This window comes from Salmo salar, chromosome ssa21 (genome assembly GCF_905237065.1).
Source record: "Salmo salar chromosome ssa21, Ssal_v3.1, whole genome shotgun sequence".
Taxonomy (NCBI): Eukaryota; Metazoa; Chordata; class Actinopteri; order Salmoniformes; family Salmonidae; genus Salmo; species Salmo salar.
Window position 1 is genome coordinate 4,042,157 of NC_059462.1, and position 26,031 is coordinate 4,068,187.

The 26,031-nt window shown below is 44.8% G+C and overlaps 1 protein-coding gene and 1 non-coding gene across 4 annotated transcripts in view; both read right to left on the reverse strand.

Moving 5' to 3' along the window:
- nalcn (sodium leak channel, non-selective) overlaps positions 1–26,031 on the reverse strand; it is a 357,726-nt gene that overhangs the window by 77,738 nt on the left and 253,957 nt on the right. The gene's annotated exons all lie outside the window — the stretch shown is intronic.
- Positions 4,016–4,091, reverse strand: trnaa-ugc (transfer RNA alanine (anticodon UGC)). Its single transcript has one exon. It is a non-coding gene; the product is annotated as a tRNA-Ala (tRNA).

Sequence of the window (26,031 nt, forward strand, 5' to 3'; positions counted from 1 at the left end):
AGTGTGGCAGAGTCAGGTTGGAGACCTGAGCCAACTCCCCGTGCTTACCGGAAGCGGCGTGGTACTGGTCAGGCGCCGTGTTATGCGGTGGAGCGCATGGTGTCTCAAGTGCGCGCTCATAGCCCGGTGCGCTACATCCCAGCCCCCCGCAAGTGCCATACTAGAGTGGGCATCGAGCCAGGACGGGTTGTGCAGGCCATGCGCTCTAGACCTCCAGTGCATCTTCAGGACCCGGTCTGTCCTGTGCCTACACCCAGAGCCAGGCCTCCTGCATGTCTCCCCAGCCAGGGGAATCCTGTGCCTGCGCCCAGAACCAGGCCTCCTGCATGTCTTCCCATTCTGGTGAGTCCTGTGACTGCGCCCAGAGCCAGGCCTCCTGCATGTCTCCCCAGCCGGGGGAATCCTGTGCCTGCGCCCAGGACCAGGCCTCCAGTGGGTCTCCCATCCTGGTCTGTCCTGTGCCACCTCAAAGGACTAGGCCTCCAGTGGGTCTCCCCATCCTGGTCAGTCCTGTGCCTGCTCCACGGACCAGGTCTCCAGTGGGTCTCCCCATCCTGGTCCGTCCTGTGCCACCTCCCAGTACTAGGCCCCCAGTGGGTCTCCCCATCCTGGTCCGTCCTGTGCCGCCTCCTAGGACTAGGCCTCCAGTGGGTCTCGCCAGTCCGGAGCCGCCAGAGCTGTCCGCCAGTCCGGAGCCGCCAGAGCCGCCCGCCAGTCCGGAGCCGCCAGAGCCGCCCGCCAGTCCGGAGCCGCCAGAGCCGCCCGCCAGTCCGGAGCCGCCAGAGCCGCCCGCCAGTCCGGAGCCGCCAGAGCCGCCCGCCAGTCAGGAGCCGCCAGAGCCGCCCGCCAGTCAGGAGCCGCCAGAGCCGCCCGCCAGTCCGGAGCCGCCAGAGCCGCCCGCCAGTCCGGAGCCGCCAGAGCTGCCCGCCTGTCCGGAGCCGCCAGAGCCGCCCGCCTGTCCAGAGCAGTCAGAGCCGCCCACCTGCCCGGTGAGTCCTGTGCCTGTGCCCAGGACCAGGCCTCCTTCATGTCTCCCCAGCCTGGTGAATCCTGGGCCAGAGCCGATAGAGCCGCCCGCCAGCCCGGAGCCGCCGGAGCCGCCCGCCAAACTGGTGAGTCCTGTGCCTGCGCCCAGGCCTCCTTCATATCTCCCCAGCCTGGTGAATCCTGGGTCAGTGCCGCCGGAGCCGCCAGGGACGCCCGCCAGCCGGGCGCAGCCAGGGACGCCCGCCAGCCGGGCGCAGTCATCGCCGCCAGCCGGGCGCAACCATCGCTGCCCGCCAGCCGGGCACAGCCATCGCCGCCCGCCAGTCCGGAGCCGCCAGAGCCGCCCGCCAGTCAGGAGCCGCCCGCCAGTCAGGAGCCGCCAGAGCCGCCCGCCAGTCAGGAGCCGCCAGAGCCGCCCGCCAGTCAGGAGCCGCCAGAGCCGCCCGCCAGTCCGGAGCCGCCAGAGCCGCCCGCCTGTCAGGAGCAGCCAGAGCTGCCCGCCTGTCCGGAGCAGCCAGAGCCGCCCGCCTGTCCAGAGCAGTCAGAGCCGCCCACCTGCCCGGTGAGTCCTGTGCCTGTGCCCAGGACCAGGCCTCCTTCATGTCTCCCCAGCCTGGTGAATCCTGGGCCAGAGCCGCCAGAGCCGCCCGCCAGCCCGGAGCCGCCGGAGCCGCCCGCCAGACTGGTGAGTCCTGTGCCTGCGCCCAGGGCCTTCTTCATATCTCCCCAGCCTGGTGAATCCTGGGTCAGTGCCGCCGGAGCCGCCAGGGACGCCCGCCAGCCGGGCGCAGTCATCGCCGCCAGCCGGGCGCAAACATCGCCGTCCGCCAGCCGGGCACAGCCATCGCCGCCCGCCAGCCGGGCGCAACCAGGGCCGCCCGCCAGCCGGGCGCAGTCAGGGTCGCCCACCAGACCTTCGGCGCGGCCAGGTGCGCCACCTAAGAGGGCAGAGGCCACGTCCCGCACCTGAGCCGCCGCCGTAAGAAGGCCCACCCAGACCCTCCCCTTCAGTGTCAGGTTTTGCGGCCGGAGTCCGCACCTTGGGGGGGGGGTGTACTGTAACGCCCTGGCCATAGGGAGGGGTTTTTGTTCTTTATTTTGGTTAGGCCAGGGTGTTACATTGGGTGGGCGTTCTGTTCCTTTTCCTATGTTTTTGTATTTCTTTGTTTTGGGCCATGTGTGGCTCCCAATCAGGCACAGCTGAAGCTCGTTGTTTCTGATTGGGAGTCACACATAAGGAGCATGTTTTTCCTTTGGGTTTTGTGGGTAATTGTTTCTGTTGAGTGTTTTGCACCTGACAGGACTGTTTGGCTGTCAGTTTTCTTGTTTTGTTTGTATAGTGTTCTTTCTGTGATTAAATATTCAATGATGAACACTAACTCCGCTGCACCTTGGTCTACTCTCTCTCACGACAGCCCTTACACAGGATTAATGTTTTGGAATATTTTTATTCTGTACGGGCTTCCTTCTTATCACTATGTCAATTAGGTTAGTATTGTGGAGTAACTACAATGTTGTTGATTCATCCTCAGTTTTCTCCTATCACAGCCATTAAACTCTGTAACTGTTTTAAAGTCACCATTGGCCCAATAGTGAAATCCCTGAGTTGTGTCCTTTCTCTCTGGCAAATGAGTGAGGAACAACTCCTCCATCTTTGTAGTGACTGAGTGTATTGATACACCATCCAAAATGTAAATAGCAACTTCACCAAGATCAAAGGGATGTTTCATGTCTGCTATTTTATTTTTACCCATCTACCAATAGGTGCAATTCTTTGTTTGAAATTCACTGGTCGACATAGGGACCTTACACATCATTTCATGTGTGGGGTACAGAGATGAGGTAGTCATTCAAAAATCATGTTCAACACTATTATTGTACACAGAGTGAGTTGTGACTTGTTAGCGACTTGTTATGCACATTATCACTCCTGATCTACCCAAATCCGTAAACACGGGCACCCTCATAGATATCATCCTCACCAACCTGCCCTCCAAATACACCTCTGCTGTCTTCAACCAGGATCTCAGCGATCACTGCCTCATTGCCTGCGTCTGAAATGGGTCTGCGGTCAAACGACCACCCCTCATCACTGTCAAACGCTCCCTAAAACATTTCAGCGAGCAGGCCTTTCTAATCGACCTGGCCCGGGTATCCTGGAAGGATATTGACTTCATTCCGTCAGTAGGAGATGCCTGGTTATTCTTTAAAAGTGCTTTCCTCAACATCTTAAATAAGCATGCCCCATTCAAAAAATGTAGAACCAGATATAGCCCTTGGTTCACTCCAGACCTGACTGCCCTTGATCAGCACAAAAACATCCTGTGGCGTACCGCATTAGCATCGAATAGCCCCTGCGATATGCAACTTTTCAGGGAAGTTAGGAACCAATATACACAGGCAGTTAGGAAAGCAAAGGCTAGCCTTTTCAAACAGAAATTTGCATCCTGTAGCACAAACTCCAAAAAGTTCTGGGACACTGTAAAGTCCATGGAGAATAAGAGCACCTCCTCCCAGCTGCCCACTGCACTGAGGCTAGGGAACACTGTCACCACCGATAAATCTGCGATAATTGAGGATTTCAATAAGCATTTTTCTACGGCTGGCCATGCTTTTCACCTGGCTACCCCTACCCCGGTCAACAGCCCTGCACCCCCCACAGCAACTTGCCCAAGACCCCCATTTCTCCTTCACCCAAATCCAGACAGCTGATGTTCTGAAAGAGCTTAAAAATCTGGACCCCTACAAATCACCCGGGCTAGACAATCTGGACCCTCTCATTCTAAAATGATCTGCCAAAATTGTTGCAACCCCAATTACTAGCCTATGCAACCTCTCTTTCGTAACGTCTGAGATCCCCAAAGATTGGAAAGCTGCCGCGGTCATCCCCCTCTTCAGAGGGGGAGACACTCTAGACCCAAACTGCTACAGACCTATATAATTTTAAATTTAGTCATTTAGCTGACGCTCTTATCCAGAGCGACTTACAGTAGTGAATGCATACATTTCATTAAAAAAAAAATTGTACTGGTCCCGCGTGGGAATCGAACCCACAACCCTGGCGTTGCAAACACCATGCTCTACCAACTGAGCCACACGGGACCACCTATATCTATCCTTACCAGCTTTTCTAAGGTCTTAGAAAGCCAAAACAGTTCACCGACCATTTTGAATCCCACCGTACCTTCTCCGCTATGAAATCTGGTCATGGGTGCACCTCAGCCACGCTCAAGGTCCTAAACGATATCATAACCGCCATCGATAAGAGACAATACTGTATTCATCGACCTGGCCAAGGCTTTCGTCTCTGTCAATCACCACATTCTTATCGGCAGACTCAATAGCCTTGGTTTCTCAAATGACTGCCACGCCTGGTTCACTAACTACTAACTAACTACTTCTCAGATAGAGTTCAGTGTGTCAAATCAGAGGGCCTGTTGTCCGGACCTTTGGCAGTCTCTATGGGGGTGCCACAGGGTTCAATTCTCAGGCCGACTCTGTGTACATCAATGATGTCGCTCTTGCTGCTGGTGATTCTCTGATCCACCTCTACGCAGACGACACCATTCTGTATACTTCTGGCCCTTCTTTGGACACTGTGTTAACTAACCAGACGAGCTTCATTGGCATACTACTCTCCTTCCGTGGACTCCAACTGCTCTTAAATCCAAGTAGAACTAAATGCATGCTCTTCAACCGATCGCTGCCCACACCTGCCCGCCCGTCCAGAATAACTACTCTGGACGGTTCTGACTTAGAATATGTGGACAACTACAAATACCTAGGTGTCTGGTTAGACTGTAAACTCTCCTTCCAGACTCACATTAAGCATCTCCAATCCAAAATTCAATCTAAAATCGTCTTCCTATTTTGCAACAAAGCATCCTTCACTCATGCTGCCAAACATACCCTCGTAAAACTGACTATCCTACCGATCCTTGACTTCGGCGATGTAATTTACAAAATAGCCTCCAACACTCTACTCAGCAAATTGGATGCAGTCTATCACAGTGCCATCCATTTTTTCACCAAAGCTCCATATACTACCCACCACTGCGACCTGTATGCTCTCATTGGCTGGCCCTCGCTACATATTCGTCGCCAAACCCACTGGCTCCAGGTCCTCTATAAGTTTTTGCTAGGTAAAGCCCCGCCTTATCTCAGCTCACTGGTCACCATAGCAGCACCCACCCGTAGCACGCCCTCCAGCAGGTATATTTCACTGGTCACCCCCAAAGCCAATTCCTCCTTCGGCCACCTTTCCTTCCAGTTCTCTGCTGCCAATGACTGGAACGAACTGCAAAAATTACTGAAGCTGGAGACTCATATCTCCCTCACTAGCTTTAAGCACCAGCTGTCAGAGCAGCTCATAGATCACTGCACCTGTACATAGCCCATCTGTAAATAGCCCATCCAACTACCTCATCCCCATACTGTTATTTATTTTCCTCCTTTGCACCCCAGTATCTCTACTTGCACACTCATTTTCTGCACATCCAGTGTTTAATTGCTATATTGTAATTATTTCACTACTATGGCCTATTTATTGCCTTACCTCCCTTATCCTACCTCAATTGCACACACTGTATATGGACTTTTTCTATTGATTTATTGACTGTATGTTTGTTTATTCCATGTACAACTCTGTGTTGTTGTTTGTGTCGCACTGCTTTGCTTTATCTTGGCCAGGCCACAGTTGTAAATGAGAACTTGTTCTCAACTAGCCTACCTGGTTAAATAAAGGTGAAATAATAAATAAAAAAATGTTGGCTTGCCATAACAAAGGGGTTGATTCCTTTTGACTCAATACATTTTTTATTATTTTGTAAAAAAATAAAAAAACATGAGTCCTCTTTGACATTATGGGTATTGTGTGTATGACAGTGAAAATAAAATCTAAATGTAATCCATTTTAAATTCAGGCTGTAACACAACAAAATGTGGAAAAAGTCAGGGGTGTGAATACTTTCTGAATGCACTGTATAGCTTCAATATAGCTCTGTCTATTCATTTGTGTGTGGTTACCCCAGTCCCATCCCCTCAACAAGTGATGGGGTAAACATTGGGCTGAAACCCAGACTCAGGATTCTGGCTTTAACCATAAAACAGCAAAACAAGTGTATTTGCTTATTACCATTTTATGTTCTTTGTTGCATAAATATACACACCCTAATTCTTTTCTTTTTTATTACCTTTTTTTAACCAGGCACGTCAGTAATGCTGTATTAACATTACCATTTCATAACCCGTTAAAATTTGTCTCTGAATGTTCTGCGTTTATTTCTGTATGATCCACTAGGCATTTCCTGGTAGTCTGGTATAGACAGTGTGGTATAGACGGGTTGGTTGTTTAGCAACAAAACCCACGGATGCGCAACTATATTGCAAAACAGACTGGGTTGGCTTAGATTGTTGACAACATGGAAGCTATATTTCGTCTCCAGTGTTTATTGAAAACATAACTTAATTTGCAAAATGAGCACTTGTTGTCTCTCAAATACATCATTACCATTGTTGGATAGCTAGCTAGCAAATGTTTGCCATATTAGCATTGACATGAAATCAGTCAAAACACCTCAAAACAAGACATGATATCAAGAACAAGATGAAACGAGCTACTTCCCCACATGGCAGTTTGTCATTCTTGCTAGCAATCTGGCCATCCAGAATCACAACAACACGCTGAATTATGCCCCATGGAAGCATGCACATCATTTTTATAACATTGCCAGCTCACCCATCTATAATGAACCACCCCTTTCTCTGGGTGAGTCCTAAATATCACCTTATTCCACATATAGAGCAATACTACCATATGGGCCCTGGTCAAAAGTAGTGCACTATAAGAGAATAGGATGCCATTTGGGACTCCGTATTACTCAGAAGCTTCTCTGCCCAGAAGACAATGTCCACCTGATGAATGGCCATGCACCAGTGTCTCTGATGCTGCCCAAACATACAGCTCTGCCTCCTTTTGTGCTTCGGTTGATTTTCTTTATTCTGTGTTACATAACCTGTATAAACCAGGCCCCATTCAAAAGGCTCCATGGTATTGGCAGAAATCTTCTTCCTCAATCAAATACATTTACACACAAACACACACTCCATTCCCTCTAAGCAGGAGAGCAGTGTTGTTCTCAGGTAGCAGAGGTGCAGCACTAAGTGGCTCATTGCACTAACATGGCTCATTACACGCTCAATGAGTGGGAGAGGATGACCTCCCCTATCTGTGTATAGCTTTGAGTGTGTGTGCATGCGTGCCTGCTTCTATCGTCTGTGGGGTTTACCAAATAAAACTCAAGGTGACATTGAAGCAATGGACATTTATCCTCTCTGTTCTCTCTCTCCATTCATCTGCTCTATTTGTTCAGGGTCCAAATCATTGGGAAGGGAGGAGAGGCTCCCAATTTAATTCATAAATAATAGAATGTTCTTTGGGAAGCCATAATCCAATAACACATTTGGGCAAACTAAAGCCCCTCATACAAAATGCATAATTTCAGTGTTGAGCAGTTTGCTGAGGTGAAATAACATTTACTGGAGGGGAGAAAAATAACCACCAACACGCACGCACACACACAGAGCAACAGGCAGAGGGATATAAGGGTGTGTCTGGATCAAGTGGTCTGTGGATAGAGGACAAATAGTTCCCCCTGTTGCTGGGGTGATGGAGATGTGCCTGCCACAGCTGTAGTACAGTGATACACACACACACACACACACACACACACACACACACACACACACACACACACACACACACACACACACACACACACACACACACACACACACACACACACACACACGAGGCTACAGTGACACACCCACCCTTCTCTTGTCTCTTTCCCTGTATCATCTTTATTTTTCCTGTTATACTAGTCACTGTATCTCTGCTCTCTCGCCCATCCCTCTCTCTACTTATCTCCTCTGTACATCCATCTCTCTTCTATATTCCCCTTCCCTGCCCTTTCTCCTCTTCGCGCTCCCACTTTCCTCCAGGGCCACTGACGATCTCCAGATGTGTGTTTTAATGTTGAGACAAAAAGGGAAAGAAAAAAGAACGGCATGAAACGAGTAAAACACACTTTTCCCCCTAGATCAGATGTTCTGCCACTCCTATGCTAAGAATACCAGGGGTTGCGTCTCTAATGGCACCCTATATAGTGCACTACCTTTGACCATACTTCACAGGGTGCCATTTCGGACGCAACCACTCACTGCAAACCCAGACATTCCTGATGAATTGGACGCAGCTAGCTCAATACAGCCCATTCCAGAGACCCCTTTCTCTCTCTCTTATAACCCTCCCTCCTCTCTCTTCCTGTCACCCTCCTTTTCTAGCCATCACTCTTTTTCTTCATCCCTCTCTCTCTTTGTCCCCTCCCACCCTCTTTTCCTGCCACTTTGCCCTCTTTTTCTTCCCCAATCTTTTTCCTCTCTTTTTCAGGTTCCATTTTGGATTGTTAGACTTCTCTCACAGCTGTGTTTGTTAACATGATACCAGTATGGGTATTTCTGGGAGCAGCCATCTATCATTCCAGAACTGATACCCAGCCACACACTAGTGTTGTCACGATACAAAGGTTTAGGATCAGGTTCAGTATCACAATACTCGATACCATCATCACGATATTCGATACCAAAACGACACCAAAATGATACAAGGGCAAAAAAACAAGGCATATTAGCCAAAGTCACAGAATGGCACTTGATCCAGACAGATAAACTCAGTTGCTGCTCTGTTTAATCGTTGGGTATCTTTAAATTCAATAACATTACAATTTTTTTGTCAACATTTTTCAGAAACAGACATTTATGCATTAATGAATCAACTATACAATCATACAATCAACACATTTGACAGAAGTATCAAAAGTTAAAAAAAATATATATAGATATAGTATCCAACAATTTTTCATATTCTTGGATTGAATAAGTAAAGTTTCGGTATACCATGCAACACTTCAACACACATGAGCGCGCGCACGCACGCACACACACACACACACACACACACACACACACACACACACACACACACACACACACACACACACACACACACACACACACACACACACACACACACACACACACACACACACACACCTAAAGCTCTCAAAAACAAAATAATAATAACCGTCACATAAATAAAACGTCTTGCAATAGATGGCAGTATGGTCAGATGGTTGGAGTGGAATGCCTTGTATAAAATCAACAGACTAGTACTTTGACCTTTTCATACTCTAAGTGCTCTCAGCCCCAAATTAAAACCCTCTTTCCTGAAAACACCCAGGGCACACTTCGTCCAAGTTAAACACCACTAGGCTGTATAAGTATGGCGTGTGTCCTTAGAATACCCTTTCATGGCTGGGATATTTTATCTCTTCCAGTCACACAGAATAACACAGTACTGCATAAGACAATAGACACCAGTGCTCTAGTAGGCCATCAGGTGGAATGATATGTCCATTAGCTTCTATTAGCTTCCTAGTCCAGAGGGTTTTTCCATGTAGTGAGGGGTGAAGTAGAGATGCTAACACTACACCATTGAGGAACACTAGATGCAGGAACCTTAGATGAATGCACTGACTGCAAGGGGCTCTGGATATGGGCGTCTGCTAAATGACCAAAATCTAAACGGAGGCAGAGTCTCCATAAAGTCATTTGAAATAATAAAGACATGAGATCAATTCAAGTCAAACAGAATAAATCAAATCAAATTTTATTGGTCACATACACATGGTTAGCAGATGTTAATGCGAGTGAAGGGAAATGCTTGTGCTTCTAGTTCCGAAAGTGCAGTAATATCTAACAAGTAATCTAACAAATTCACAACGACTACCTTACACATACAATGGAAGGGGATGGCATAAGAATATGTACATATAAATATACGGATGCGCAATGGCCGTGCGGCATAGGCAAGATGCATTAGATGGTGTAAAATACAGTATATACAGTTGAAGTCGGAAGTTTACATACACTTAGGTTGAAATCATTATAACTCGTTTTTCGACCACTCCAAAAATGTCTTGTTAACAAACTATAGTTTTGGCAAGTCGGTTAGGACATCTACTTTGTGCATAACACAAGTAATTCTTCCAACAATTGTTTACAGACAGATTATTTCAATTATAATCTGTTGTGGTATAGGGGGCAGTATTTTCACGGCCGGATAAAAACGAACCCGATTTAATCTGGTTACTACTCCTTCCCAGAAACTAGAATATGCATATAATTAGTAGATTTGGATAGAAAACACTCTAAAGTTTCTAAAACTGTTTGAATGGTGTCTGTGAGTATAACAGAACTCATATGGCAGGCCACAAACTGAGAAAAATCCATACAGGAAGTGCCCTGTCTGACAATTTGTTGTCCTTCTGTTGCATCTCTATCGAAAATACAGCATCTGTGCTGTAACGTGACATTTTCTAAGGCTTCCATTGGCTCTCTAAAGCCGCCAGAAAGTGGAATGGGGTGTCTGCTGTCTCTGGGCAACGTACAACAGCTCTGTTTGTGAGTGGTCAGCCTGGGGACAGTGAGACTGAGATGCGCGTTCACAAGACTTCTCCATTTTTTTTCTTTCAGCCTTTGAATGAATACAACGTTGCCTGGATGGAATATTATCGCTATTTTACGAGAAAAGTAGCATAAAAATTGATTTTAAACAGCGTTTGACATGCTTCGAAGTACGGTAATGGAATATTTTGAAATTTTTTGTCGCGCGTCACCGTTTGGATAGTTACCTGAACGCATGAACAAAACGGCGGTATTTGGATGTAACTATGGATTATTTGGAACCAAAACAACATTTGTTGTTGAAGATGAAGTCCTGGGAGTGCATTCTGACGAAGAACAGCAAAGGTAATCCAATTTTTCTAATAGTAATTTTGAGTTTAGTGAGCCCCAAACTTGGTGGGTCTCAAATTAGCTAGCCGTGATGGCCGAGCTATGTACTTAGAATATTGCAAAATGTGCTTTCGCCGAAAAGCTATTTTAAAATCGGACATAGCGATTGCATAAAGGAGTTCTGTATCTATAATTCTTAAAATAATTGTTATGTATTCTGTCAACGTTTATCGTGAGTAATTTAGTAAATTCACCGGAAGTTTTCGGTGGGTATGCTAGTTCTGAACATCACATAATGTAAAAAGCTGGGTTTTGATATAAATATGAACTTGATTGAACAAAACATGCATGTATTGTATAACATAATGTCCTAGGAGTGTCATCTGATGAAGATCATCAAAGGTTAGTGCTGCATTTAGCTGTGGTTTGGGTTTACGTGACATATATGCTTGCTTGGAAAATGGCTGTGTGATTATTTGTGTCTATGTACTCTCCTAACATAATCTAATGTTTTGCTTTCGCTGTAAAGCCTTTTGGAAATCGAACAACGTGGTTCGATTCAGGAGAAGTGTATCTATAAAATGGTGTAAAATAGTCCTATGTTTGAGAACTTTGAATTATGACATTATGAGGTTTTAAATTTGGCGCTCTGATTTGTCACTGGCTGTTGAATAGTGTGGGACGATTTCGTCCCACCTCCCCTAGAGAGGATAATTCACTGTATCACAATTCCAGTGAGTCAGAAGTTTACATACACTAAGTTGACTGTGCCTTTAAACAGCTTTAAAAATTACAGAAAATGATGTCATGGCATTAGAAGCTTCTGATAGGCTAATTGACATAATTTGAGTCAATTGGAGGTGTACCTGTGGATGTATTTCAAGGCCTACCTTCAAACGCAGTGCCTCTTTGCTTGACATCATGGGAAAATGAAAGGAAATCAGCCAAGACCTCCAAAAAAAATGTGTGGACCTCCACAAGTCTGGTTCATCCTTGGGAGCAATTTCCAAACACCTGAAGGTACCACCTTCATCTGTACAAACAATAGTACGCAAATATAAACACTATGGGACCACGCAGCCGTCATACCGCTCAGGAAAGAGACATGTTCTTTCTCCTAGAGATGAACGTACTTTGGTGCAAAAAGTGCAAATCAATCCCAGAACAGCAAAGGACCTTGTGATGATGCTGGAGGAAACAGGTACAAAAGTATCTATATCCACAGTAAAACCAGTCCTATATCGACATAACCTGAAAGGCCGCTCAGCAAGGAAGAAGCCACTGCTCCAAAACCGCCATAAAAAAGCCAGACTACGGTTTGCAACTGCACATGGGGACAAAGATCATACTTTTTGGGGAAATGTCCTCTGGTCTGATGAAACAAAAATAGAACTGCTTGGTCATAATGACCATCGCTGTGTATGGAGGAAAAAGGGGGAGGCTTGCAAGTTGAAGAACACCATCCCAACTGTGAAGCACGGGGGTGGCAGCATCATGTTGTGGGGGTGCTTTGCTGCAGGAGGGACTGGTGCACTTCACAAAATAGATGCCATCATGAGGTAGGAAAATTATGTGGATATATTGAAGCAACATCTCAAGACATCAGTCAGGAAGATAACGCTTGGTCATAAATGGGTCTTCCAAATGGACAATGACCCCAAGCATACTTCCAAAGTCGTGGCAAAATGGCGTAAGAACAACAAAGTCAAGGTATTGGAGTGGCCATCACAAAGCCCTGACCTCAATCCTATAGAAAGTTTCTGGGCAGAACTGAAAAAGCGTGTGCGATCAAGGAGGCCTACAAACCTGACTCAGTTACACCAGCTCTGTCACGAGGAATGAGTCAAAATTCACCCAACTTATTGTTACAGTAAATGCAGTCTCAGGGTATATGGTTTCCAGTTTACATAGAGTCCAGTGAAGTTCTTTCAGGGTATCTGCTTGGGGGGATATACATGGCTGTGACTAAAATCGAAGACTATTCTCTTGGAAGATAATGCGATCGGCATTTGATTGTAAGTAATTCTAGGTCAGGTGAACAAAAGGACTTGAGTTCCTGTATGTTGTTATGATTACACCATGAGTCTTTAATCATGAGTCATACACCCCCGCCCTTCTTTTTACCAGAGAGATGTTTGTCTCTGTAGGCGCAATGCATGAAGAAACCGAGTGGCGGTACCGACTCTGACAACATATCCCGAGTGAGCCATGTTTCCGTGAAACAGAGAATGTTACAATCTCTGATGTCTCTCTGGAATTCAACTCGTGCCCTAATGTCATCCACCTCGTTGTCTAGAGACTGGACATTGGCGAGTAGTATGCTCGCAAGCGGTGGATGGTATGCTCGCCTTCTGAGTCTGACCAGGAGCCCGCTCCGTCTGCCTCTCCTGCGGCAACGACGTTGTTTTGGGTCGGCCTCTGGGATTAGGACCAATGTCCAGGGTGGAGGTCAGGAAAGTCGCATTCCTGGTCATAATGTTGGTAAGTTGACATCGCTCTTATATCCAATAGTTCTTCCCGGCTATATGTAATAACACTAAACCTCTTGACGGTCGCCTAGGATAGGGGACGCTACAGCGCTTTTTGAAAAAAAATTGTGCCCATTTTAAACGGCCTACTACTCAAACTCAGAAGCTAGGATATGCATATAATTAATACTTGTGGATAGAAAACACCCTAAAGTTTCTAAAACTGTTTGAATGGTGTCTGTGAGTATAACAGAACTCATATGGCAGTCAAAACCCAGAGACAGATCGAAACAGGAAGTGGAATTCTGAATTGCGGACTCAACTTCATCTCGTTGCCTATAAATCACACCGTGAGCAATGGTTCATTGAGCACTTCCTATTGCTTCCACTAGATGTCCCCAGTCTTTACAAAGTGATTTGAGTCTCCTACTGTGAAAACTGACTGAATGACACGCTGTGGAACGTGGTCACATGAGGAGGGCCATCACCATTATGACGCCGGCGCCCCTGGCTACCCTCCCCTTTCGAAACGTTTATAAAGACAATGCAATCGTCCCCCTTGAATCTTATTGGAGCTTTGGTTGAAAAAGGCCCTAAAGATTTATGTTATACAACGTTTGACATGTTTGAACGAACCTAAATAAGAAAAAAATGCATTTTGTTGAAAGAGTAGCCCCGCGCACGTCTGAACTTTTGGTGCAGCCTTCAGAACGGGCTAACAAGAACAAGCTATTGGAACATAAAGGATGAACTTTTTCGAACGAAAATACATTTTTTGTGGACCTGGGATTCCTGGAAGTGCCTAAGGATGAAGATAATCAAAGGTAAGGGATTATTGACAATAGTATACAAGACTAGATTTGATATGCGATTGTTCCAAGATGGCGCTGACCTGTATTGCTAGCGTATTGTTCTGAGTATCGCATCCCCTTTTATCGCAAAGTGTGATTACCCAGTAAAGTTATTTTTAAATCTGGCATTACAGGTGCTTTCAAGAGATATTCATCTATAAATCTTAGAATGACAATATTACATTTTTAAAATGTTTTCGAATAGTAATTTAGTAAATTGTAGTGCTGTTTCACCGGATGCATTTGAGGGTAAATAGTTAGTCAACGTTACGCGCCGATGTAAAATGCTGTTTTTATATATAAATATGAACTTTATCGAACAAAAGAATGCATGTATTGTGTAATATGATGTCCTAGGTGTGTCATCTGATGAAGATTGTCAAAGGTTAGTGCTGCATTTAGCTGTTTTTTGGTTATTTGTGATGCATGTGGTTGGTCGGAAAATGGCTATATGGCTACTTTTACGATATACTCCTCTAACATAATCTATTGTTTTGCTTTTGCTGTAAAGTCTTTTTGCAATCGGACAACGTGGTTCGATTCAGGAGAGGAGTATCTATAAAACGATATAATTTGATTTTTTTTTTTTTTTAAATAAAAATTCAATTTTGTTATGCTAATGGCGATAGGATTTTTCGCTGGCTGTCGAGCCCGACCAGGGGTTAAGGTTTTCTGGGCTAACAATGTAATAAATAATACATAAAAATACAAATTACTGCATAGCTTCCTAAGAACGTGAAGCGAGGCAACCTACCAACCAACAATGGAGGCACGTCACTCGCCGTGGAAGTCAAAAGCAGAAGCCTTTGGCAATAGGGGCCTCCTTGGCTTCGCTGCCCTGGATCCAGAGGTTCCGCCGCCTTCATCCCTGCGGGCTTCTGCTACAAGATCGGATCAAGAGGTACCTGTGCCTTCGTCCCATGTTCTGACTGGGGGGTTTTCCTCTCCCATCTCGCCAGCTGTTGTTTTAGGCAGCTCTATGGGGGATCCTATGTCGGGTTCAGATCTTCAAAGATCCCCCCCCCCTCATCGGACCGTGAGTGTGTCTGAGACGCCTGCCCCTTCATCAGCCAAAATGGATTCTACAGCTGGCTCGGGACCATCGGGCCCCACCTCCCATCGGTCCTTGAGCGGTCTTCTAAACCACTCGAGGCGAAAGAATAGCCGGACCTCCTCAACCATTTCACCAGCTGTCATCATTGGCAGCTCTATGGTGAGAAACATCTCGGTTCACGGGGCAAAAAATCGTAGCTCCTGGACCCTGTCCAAAAATGTCAAGGCTGTGCTGAGAAAATTACTTATCAGTGACCCAACCCTGTGCAGATAATCCCTACCACTGTGTCGCTGAGTTGTAGTTCTGCTGCAAATGTACATTGTCCCAGGGGCATTGGCAGTCATAATATTAGAAACCCAATTTATGTACAGTGGGGGAGAAAAGTATTTGATCCCCTGCTGATTTTGTACGTTTGCCCACTGATAAAGAAAGGATCAGTCTATAATTTTAATGGTAGGTTTATTTGAACAGTGAGAGACAGAATAACAACAAAAAAATCCAGAAAAACGCATGTCAAAAATGTTATAAATTGATTTGCATTTTAATGAGGGAAATAAGTATTTGACCCCCTCTCAATCAGAAAAATTTCTGGCTCCCAGGTGTCTTTCATACATGTATCAAGCTGAGATTAGGAGCACACTCTTAAAGGGAGTGCTCCTAACCGCAGCTTGTTACCTGTAAAAAAGACACCTGTCCACAGAAGCAATCAATCAATCAGATTCCAAACTCTCCACCATGGCCAAGACCAAAGAGCTCTCCAAGGATGTCAGGGACAAGATTGTAGACCTACACAAGGCTGGGATGGGCTACAAGACCATCGCCAAGCAGCTTGGTGAGAAGGTGACAACATTTGGTGCGATTATTCGCAAATGGAAGAAACACAGAAGAACTGTCAATGTCCCTCGGCCTGGGGCTCCATGCAAGATCTCACCTCGTGGGGTTGCAATGATCATGAGAACAGTGAGGAATCAGCCCAGAACTACACGAGAGGATCTTGTCAATGATCTCAAGACAGCTGGGACCATAGTCACCAAGAAAACAATTGGTAACACACTACGCCGTGAAGAACTGAAATCCTGCAGCGCCCGCCAGGTCCTCCTGCTCAAGAATACACATACATGCCTGTCTGAAGTTTGCCAATGAACATCTGAATGATTCAGAGGACAACTGGTGAAAGTGTTGTGGTCAGATGAGACCAAAATGGAGCTCTTTGGCATCAACTCAACTCGCCGTGTTTGGAGGAGGAGGAATGCTGCCCATGACCCCAAGAACACCATCCCCACCGTCAAACATGGAGGTGGAAACATTATGCTTTGGGGGTGTTTTTCTGCTAAGGGGACAGGACAACTTCACCGCATCAAAGGGACGATGGACGGGGCCATGTACCATCAAATCTTGGGTGAGAACATCTTTCCCTCAGCCAGGGCATTGAAAATGGGTCGTGGATGGGTATTCCAGCATGACAATGACCCAAAACACACGGCCAAGGCAACAAAGGAGTGGCTCAAGAAGAAGCACATTAAGGTCCTGGAGTGGCATAGCCAGTCTCTAGACCTTAATCCCATAGAAAATCTGTGGAGGGAGCTGAAGGTTCGAGTTGCCAAACGTCAGCCTCGAAACCTTAATGACTTTGAGAAGATCTGCAAAGAGGAGTGGGACAAAATCCCTCCTGAGATGTGTGCAAACCTGGTGGCCAACTACAAGAAACGTCTGACCTCTCTGATTGCCAACAAGGGTTTTGCCACCAAGTACTAAGTCATGTTTTGCAGAGGGGTCAAATACTTATTTCCCTCATTAAAATGCAAATAATTGTATAACTTTTTTGACCTGCGTTTTTCTGGATTTTTTGGTTGTTATTCTGTCTCTCACTGTTCAAATAAAACTACCATTAAAATTATAGACTGATCATTTATTTGTAAGTGGGCAAACGTACAAAATCAGCAGGGGATCAAATACCTTTTTTCCCCCACTGTACATCCAACTCCCCTGAATGCCTCTGTCAATCCTAAAGCTATTGTATGCAAGAATCATGCATCTGTGAAACAGAGTTATATTGTTAGCACTGAGGTGGTTTGACCTAGTAGGAAGTAGACCACCAAGTGCTAACAGTCAGTATCTGTACAATATGTGATTGATATCAACAGAGAGGTATATTTTCTGGGTGACCTAAACATTGACTTTCATCAACCTGCCCACTCAAGAAAAAGCTTCAGACTGTAACCAGTACCTGCAACCTGGTTCAGGTTTTATCAGTCAACCTAGCAGGGTAGTTACAAACAGGACAGCAATGAAATTATCCAGATGTATTGATCACATCTTTACTAATGCTGCAGAAATATGCTCTAAAGCGGTATCCAAACCCATCAGATGTAGTGATCATAATATAGTAGTGACCTAAATATTGACTTTCAAACTGTAACCAGTACCAGTACCTGCATGATATCTAGGAAAACCAAAGTTCCAAAAGGCTGGGCCTAATATAGACACTGCACTTGACACATGAAATTACTGTTTCCAGTTACTAATAAGCATGCACCTATAAAGAAAATTACTAAAAACTGTTAAATCCCCAGGGATTGATGAGGAACAAAACTGTGTATGGTTGAGAGGGATGAGGCAAAAGGAATGGCAAATAAGTCTGGCTGCACAGCCGATTGGCAAATGTACTGTAAACTGAGAAATCGTGACACTAAACTTAAAAAAAGAAGAACAAACTGTACTATGAAACAAAGATAAATGGTATTAAGATGATAGTAAAAAGCTTTGGAGCACCTTAAACCTGTTAGGGCTAGGGGGCAGCATTTGCACGTCTGGATAAAAAAAATGTACCCGATTTAATCTGGTTACTAATCCTACCCAGTAACTAGAATATGCATATACTTATTATATATGGATAGAAAACACTCTACAGTTTCTAAAACTGTTTGAATGGTGTCTGTGAGTATAACAGAACTCATTTGGCAGGCAAAACCCTGAGACATTTTCTGACAGGAAGTGGATACCTGATGTGTTGTATTGACTTTAAACCTATCCCATTGAAAAACACAGGGGTTTAGGAATATTTTGGCACTTCCTATTGCTTCCACTAGATGTCACCAGCCTTTACAAAGTGTTTTGAGTCTTCTGGAGGGAGATCTGACCGAACAAGAGCCATGGAACGATGATGTCCCATTAGACACCTGGCGCGCGAGTTCATGTTGGGTACCCTCGTTCCAATACATTATAAAAGAGTATGCATTCGTCCACCTTGAATATTATTCATGTTCTGGTTAAAAAAGGCCCTAATGATTTATGCTATACAACGTTTGACATGTTTGAACGAACGGAAATATATTTTTTCCCCTCGTTCATGACGAGAAGTCCGGCTGGCTTAGATCATGTGCGAACAAGACGGAGATTTTTGGACATAAATGATGAGCTTTTTTGAACAAAACTACATTCGTTATGGACCTGTGATACCTGGAAGTGACATCTGATGAAGAGAATCAAAGGTAATGGATTATTTACATAGTATTTTCGATTTTAGATCTCCCCAACATGACGTCTAGTCTGTATCGCAACGCGTATTTTTCTGGGCGCAGTGCTCAGATTATTGCAAAGTGTGATTTCCCAGTAAGGTTATTTTTAAATCTGGCAAGTTGATTGCGTTCAAGAGATGTAAATCTATAATTCTTTAAATGACAATATAATATTTTACCAATGTTTTCTAATTTTAATTATTTAATTTGTGACGCTGACTTGACTGCCGGTTATTGGAGGGAAACGATTTCCTCAACATCAATGCCATAGTAAAACGCTGTTTTTGGATATAAATATGAACTTGATAGAACTAAAAATGCATGCATTGTCTAACATAATGTCCTAGGAGTGTCATCTGATGGAGATTGTAAAAGGTTAGTGCATCATTTTAGCTGGTTTTATGGTTTTGGTGACCCTGTCTTTGACTTGACAAAACATTACACACAACTCTTGTAAATGTACTGTCCTAACATACTCTAAATTTATGCTTTCGCCGTAAAACCTTTTTGAAATCGTAAAACGTGGTTAGATTAAGGAGATGTTTATCTTTCAAATGGTGTAAAATAGTTGTATTTTTGAAAAATTTGAATTTTGACATTTATTTGGATTCAAATTTGCCGCTCTTGAAATGCACCTGCTGTTGATGGAGTGCACCACGGGTGGCACGCTAGCATCCCACCTAGCCCATAGAGGTTAAATTACATTTTAGGCAAAAAGGTGAACTCAGAACTCGGCTCCATCATTCATTGAATCAGATGGTTCATTCATCACAAAACCAACTGATATTGTCAACTACTTTCATTGGCAAGATTAGCAAACAAGCCATCAACGAAATCTGAACCTATAGACATCCATGCATAACTGACCAAATTATGAAAGACAAGTATTGTCATTTTGAATTCCTTAAAGTGAGTCTGGAAGAGGTGAAAAAAATATTGTTGTCAATCAACAAAGACAAGTCACCTGGGTCTAACAACTTGGATGGAAAATTACTGAGGATGATAGTGGACGATATTGCCACTCATATTTACCATCACTTCAATCTAAGCCTACAGGAAAGTGTGTGTATCCGGTCCGGCCTTACCAACGCCAAGGAGGGCTGGAGGGAAGCAAAAGTAATTTCCGCTAGCCAGGAATAGCAAAGCACCCTTTACTGGCTCAAACAGCCGACCAATCCGCCTGCTACCAACCCATAGTAGGAAAAGATTGTGTTCGACCAGAAACAATGCTATTTCACAGTAAACAAATGAACAACACATTTTCAGCATGCTTACAGGGAAGGACATTCAACATGTACGGCACTTAAACAAATTACTGATGATTGGCTGAGAGAGATTAATAATACAAATATTGTGGAAGCTGTTTTGTTAGACTTCAGTGCAGCTTTTAGCATGATCAATCATAATCTGCTGCGGAAAAACCTGTGTTATGGCTTTACATCCCCTGCTATACTGTGGATTGAGAATTACCTGTCTAACAGAACACAAAGGGTGTTCTTTAATGGAAGCCTCTCCAACATAATCCAGGTTGAGTCAGGTATTCCCCAGGGCAGCTGTCTAGGCCCCTTACTTTTGAAAATCTTTACTAATGACCTGCCACTGGCTCTGAGTAAAGCCTGTGTGTCTATGTATGCTGATGACTCAACACTATACACGTCAGCTACCACAGCAAGTGAAATCACTGCAACACTTAAACAGCTGCAGTCAGTTTCAGAATGGGTGGCAAGAAAAAATATTAAATGCATTGTATTTGGAACAAATCATTCACACTAAACACTAAACCTCAACAACAAAAAAAGGTCTACACGGACAAGTTCTGGCCTGGTTTAGATCTTATCTGTCAGAAAGATATCAGTTTGTCTCTGTGAATGGTTTGTCCTGTAAATTTCGGTGTTCCTCAAGGTTCCGTTTTAGGACCACTATTGTTTTCACTATATATTTTACCTCTTGGGGATGTCATTCGAAAACATAATGTTAACTTTCACTGCTATGCGGATGACACACAGCTGTACATTTCAATGAAACATGGTGAAGCCCCAAAATTGCCCTCACTGGAAGCCTGTGTTTCAGACATAAGGAAGTGGATGGCTGCAAACTTTCTACTTTTAAACTAGGACCAAACAGAGATGCTTGCTCTAGCTCCCAAAAAACAAATAGATCTTCTGTTGAATCTGACAATTAATCTTGATGTTTGTACATTCGTCTCAAATAAAACTGTGAAGGACCTCGGCGTTACTCTGGACCCTGATCTATCTTTTGACTAACATATCAAGACTGTTTCAAGGACAGCTTTTTTCCATTTACGTAACATTGCAAAAATGAGAAATTTTCGGTCCAAAAATGATGCAGAAAAATGTATCCATGCTTTTGTTACTTCTAGGTTAGACTACTGCAATGCTCTACTTTCCGGCTACCCGGATAAAGCACTAAATACATTTCAGTTAGTGCTAATTATGTATGAATGGGTAGCTGGCCAGTACCATTTACTAGCCCCTCCTAGCAGGGATTCAGAGTGCCACCTTCAGGCTAGTCTGAAATGTCACCACATTGAGGTTACTGAAAAGTTCTGTCAGTGCACACAGCCTCATGGATTTGTAAATATTGTGTGTTGTGAAACAAGGCAGAGTGTGTCTTCACTTTGACGCTGATAAGGATGATCATTTTGCTTTGTGACAGATGTGTACGAACGAGCATTCACAATCTATAAAGGTAAATATTCTCAATCACTCCCTTCCGTGGGCCGAAAGAACCACGACATTGACATGGACACGTTTGACTCAATAGTAGTGTCAGAACTGACGGCATGTCTGCGTGGCATGTCTTTGTCGATGTGTGCGTGCGTGCGTGCGCACTAAGTGGGTGTAGGTTCTTGTTTGAATGTCTTTGCTGTTGATACGTGTTAACTTGCAAAGCTAATGCTAGCATCTGGGAATGCTTTCAACTGAACCAATAGGGCAGGTATGAATTATATATAAAGAAAAAAAGATGTATTTTTATAACTTTAATGTTATTAGTTTGAGAGCCATGATGTGACGGTTGAAATGTGTCATCCAACATATGGATTCACCGTGTGATTATTTTGTGACGCCTTATATAGTAGCGCCATGGATGGCAAATAAGAATCACACCATCTTACTACACAGCAGGAATCACACCATCTTACTACACAGCAGGAATCACACCATCTTACTACACAGCAGGAATCACACCATCTTACTACTCAGCAGGAATCACACCATCTTACTACTCAGTAGGAATCACACCATCTTACCTCTCAGTAGGAATCACACCATCTTACTACTCAGTAGGAATCACACCATCTTACTACTCAGTAGGAATCACACCATCGTACTACTCAGTAGGAATCACACCATCTTACTACTCAGTAGGAATCACACCATCTTACTACACAGCAGGAATCACACCATCTTACTACTCAGTAGGAATCACACCATCTTACTACTCAGTAGGAATCACACCATCTTACTACTCAGTAGGCATCACACCATCTTACTACTCCGTAGGAATCATATGTAGTCTGTGTGGTGGGTGTGTCATCTCTAAAAATATTTTTTTTCTAGATTTGTTCTGTCTCCCAATAATGATTTACTTGCTGCTTTTATTTTGTCATTTCAATGTGTTTGACTGTATATTATTTATGTGAATGGTGTGTGCGCCATTTTGTTATTTTTGATCATCTGTACTGGTCTTGGCATGCTGTTGATTCTTCTGCATAATAGCAGAATACAAACACCTCTCTTCATTGTTAGCCAGTGTTTGCTCTGTTATGATTATGAAGCCAGTGCACCAAAGAGAAGTATTCACTATCTTTGCCCCATTGATTTCATCTGGGTTTGGAGTAAAACATGCACCAATACTGTAACATAAAATGTCTCTATTTTCACATTGAGAGCGTATCTGTCAATCTGTTTGACAGGTAATCTGTCATTTTGCTTGTGGGGAATGATGCCCAGTTGTATTTTCGGTGCACAACAGTCAAAGACCACTAAGGTGTCTTTTTATTTGTGCCTAAAATGCAATGTGACCAGAACAGGGTTGTATTGGCATCTCTAGTTGTAAACGGGTGTCCTGACTCTCTGAGGTCATTAAAGATCCCATTGCACTTATCGTAAGAGTAGGAGTGTTAACCCCGGTGTCCTGGCTAAATTCCCAGTCTGGCCCTCATACCATCATGGCCACCTAATCATCCCCAGCTTACAATTGGCTCATTCATCCCCCTCCTCTCCCCTGAAACTATTCCCCAGGTCGTTGCTGTAAATGAGAATGTGTTCTCAGTCAACTTACCTGGTAAAATAACGGTAAAATAAAAAAATAAAAAATAAAAAATTACAGCTGCTAGAATCCTGACTAGAACCAAAAAATGTGATCATATTACTCCAGTGCTAGCCTCCCTACACTGGCTTCCTGTTAAGTCAAGGGCTGATTTCAAGCTTTTACTGCTAACCTACAAAGCATTACATGGGCTTGCTCCAACCTATCTTTCCGATTTTGTCCTGCCGTACATACCTACACGTACGCTACGGTCACAAGACGCAGGCCTCCTAATTGTATCTAGAATTTCTAAGCAAACAGCTGGAGGCAGGGCTTTCTCCTATAGAGCTCAATTTTTATGGAATGGTCTGCCTACCCATGTGAGAGATGTAGACTCGGTCTCAACCTTTAAGTCTTTATTGAAGACTCATCTCTTCAGTAGGTCCTATGATTGAGTGTAGTCTGGCCCAGGAGTGTGAAGGGGAACGGAAAGGCACTGGAGCAACAAACCGCCCTTGCTGTCTCTGCCTGGCCGGTTCCCCTGTCTCCACTGGGATTCTCTGCCTCTAACCCTATTCCAGGGGCTGAGTCACTGGCTTACTGGTGCTCTTCCATGCCGTCCCTAGGAGGGGTGCGTCACTTGAGTGGGTTGAGTCACTGACGTGGTCTTCCTGTCTGGGTTGGCGCACCCCCTTGGGTTGTGCCGTGGCGGAGATCTTTGTGGGCTATACTCAGCCTTGTCTCAGGATGGTAAGTTGGTGGTTGAAGAAATCCCTCTAGTGGTGTGAGGGCTGTGCTTTGGCAAAGTGGGTGGGGTTATATCCTGCCTGTTTGGCCCTGTCCGGGGGAATCATTGGATGGGGCCACAGTGTCTCCTGACCCCTCCCGTCTCAGCCTCCAGTATTTATGCTGCAGTAGTTTATGTGTCGGGGGGCTAGTCTGTCTGTTAAATCTGGAGTATTTCTCCTGTCTTATCCGGTGTCCTGTGTGAATTTAAGTATGCTCTCTCTAATTCTTTCTTTCTCTCTCTCGGAGGACCATGCCTCAGGACTACCTGGCATGATGACTCCTTGTTGTCCCCAGTCCACCTGGCCGTGCTGCTGCTCCAGTTTTAACTGTTCTGCCTGCATTTATGGAACCCTGACCTGTTCACTGTGATTACTATTATTTGACCATGCTGGTCATTTATGAACATTTGAACATCTTGGCCATGTTCTGTTATAATCTCCACCCGGCACAGCCAGAAGAGGACTGGCCACCCCTCATAGCCTGGTTCCTCTCAAGGTTTCTTCCTAGGTTTTGGCCTTTCTAGGGAGTTTTTCCTAGCCACCGTGCTTCTACACCTGCATTGCTTGCTGTTTGGGGTTTTAGGCTGGGTTTCGGTACAGCACTTTGATATATCAGCTGATGTAAGAAGGGCTATATAAATACATTTGATTTGAACATCCATGTTAACTCACCCAAGTGCTCTATGGCTGCTAACTTGCTGGACTGTCTAAACCTTGTGCAACATGTAAATGTTCCCATCCACAACTGTGGACACATATTGGACCTCATTATCACTGGCAATGTCTCTGTCTCTGACTTGGATGTCATCGAGCTAGACATCTCTGACCGCAAGGATGAGACACTGTCTCTGACCACTCCAACTCCTCTCCACCACCCAAAGAAGACCATTCAATTCCGCAACTTAAGAAAACTTAACCCATCCCTCTTCCAGGAACACATCCAGCCCACCAGTCTGACTGCAGTGAGCTGGCACTCGATAACATGATAAATCTGCATAACAGCACTCCAAGTAATGCCCTGAACATCCTTGCACCTGAAAAAACATGTGAAGTAACATTCCAATGCTCATCTCCTTGGATCACTGATAAATTGCGCAGAATGAAGACTCATGGCCATAAGCTTGAGAGACATTGGAGGAAGGATGGCCTCGCTGTCCACCTACTGGCCTATAAAGACCACCAGGGAAGCTACTCTGTTGCCTTAAAGACAGCCCGATCAGCCTTCTACTCTGCCACGATTGAAAATAACACAGGTAACCCCAGAACCCTGTTCTCTACCATCAACTGCTTTTTTAACCCCGCAAACTTGTCCTCTCCTGAAGCCTCATCTGAGCAGTGCAATCACTTCTCTGATCTTTTCAAGACAAAGATTGACACCATCAGAACAAACATCATGGCCTCTAAGATGGCATGCACCTCCCTTCCTGAGCCCCTAACCCAGACTGCCCCTCCCCTCAGCAACTTTAATTATCTCTTAAATGAAAGTCACTATTTGTTCCCTTGACCACATCCTTACATCCCTACTCAAAACCTGTTCATCTAGCCTGCTTATGCTTGTCACCACCCTGATCAACTGCTGTCTGGAGAGATACCATCGATCTTCAAAACAGCTGCAGTCAACCCCTTTCTGAAGAAACCCAACTTGAATAGGACATGCTATCCAACTACAGGCCCATCGCCAAACTGCCCTTCCTATCAAAAGTACTTGAGAAAGTGGTTGCAAACCAGCTTCAGTTGCATCGGTCATCTAATCAGTTGTACAAGGTTTTCCAGTCTGGCTTCCGGTCAATGCACAGCACCGAAACAGCTCTGGTTAAAGTTACCAATAACCTACTAATAGCTGCTGATTCAGTCAGGATCTCCTAGTATCCGTCTCTTAGATCTCAGTGTTGCTTTTGACACCGTAGACCACAACATCCTCCTGCGGCGTTTCAGAGAGCACACTGCTGTCTCTGGAACAGCTCTGAGCAGGTTCTCCTCCTACCTCTCCAACAGGAAGCAATAAATCACTATTGGAGAGACCAGATCGGAGGAGTCTGTAGTCACATGTGGCGTTCCACAGGGGTCAGTGCTGGGGCCTATCCTGTTTTCAATTTACATGTTCCCTCTCGGCCAAATCCTCAGAGATTATAACATCAACTTCCACTGCTACGCAGACGCCGAGATTTACATTAACAAAAAACAGACACCATTTCTGCCCTAGCAAAACTCAGCAGCTGCCTATAGGACATCAGGACA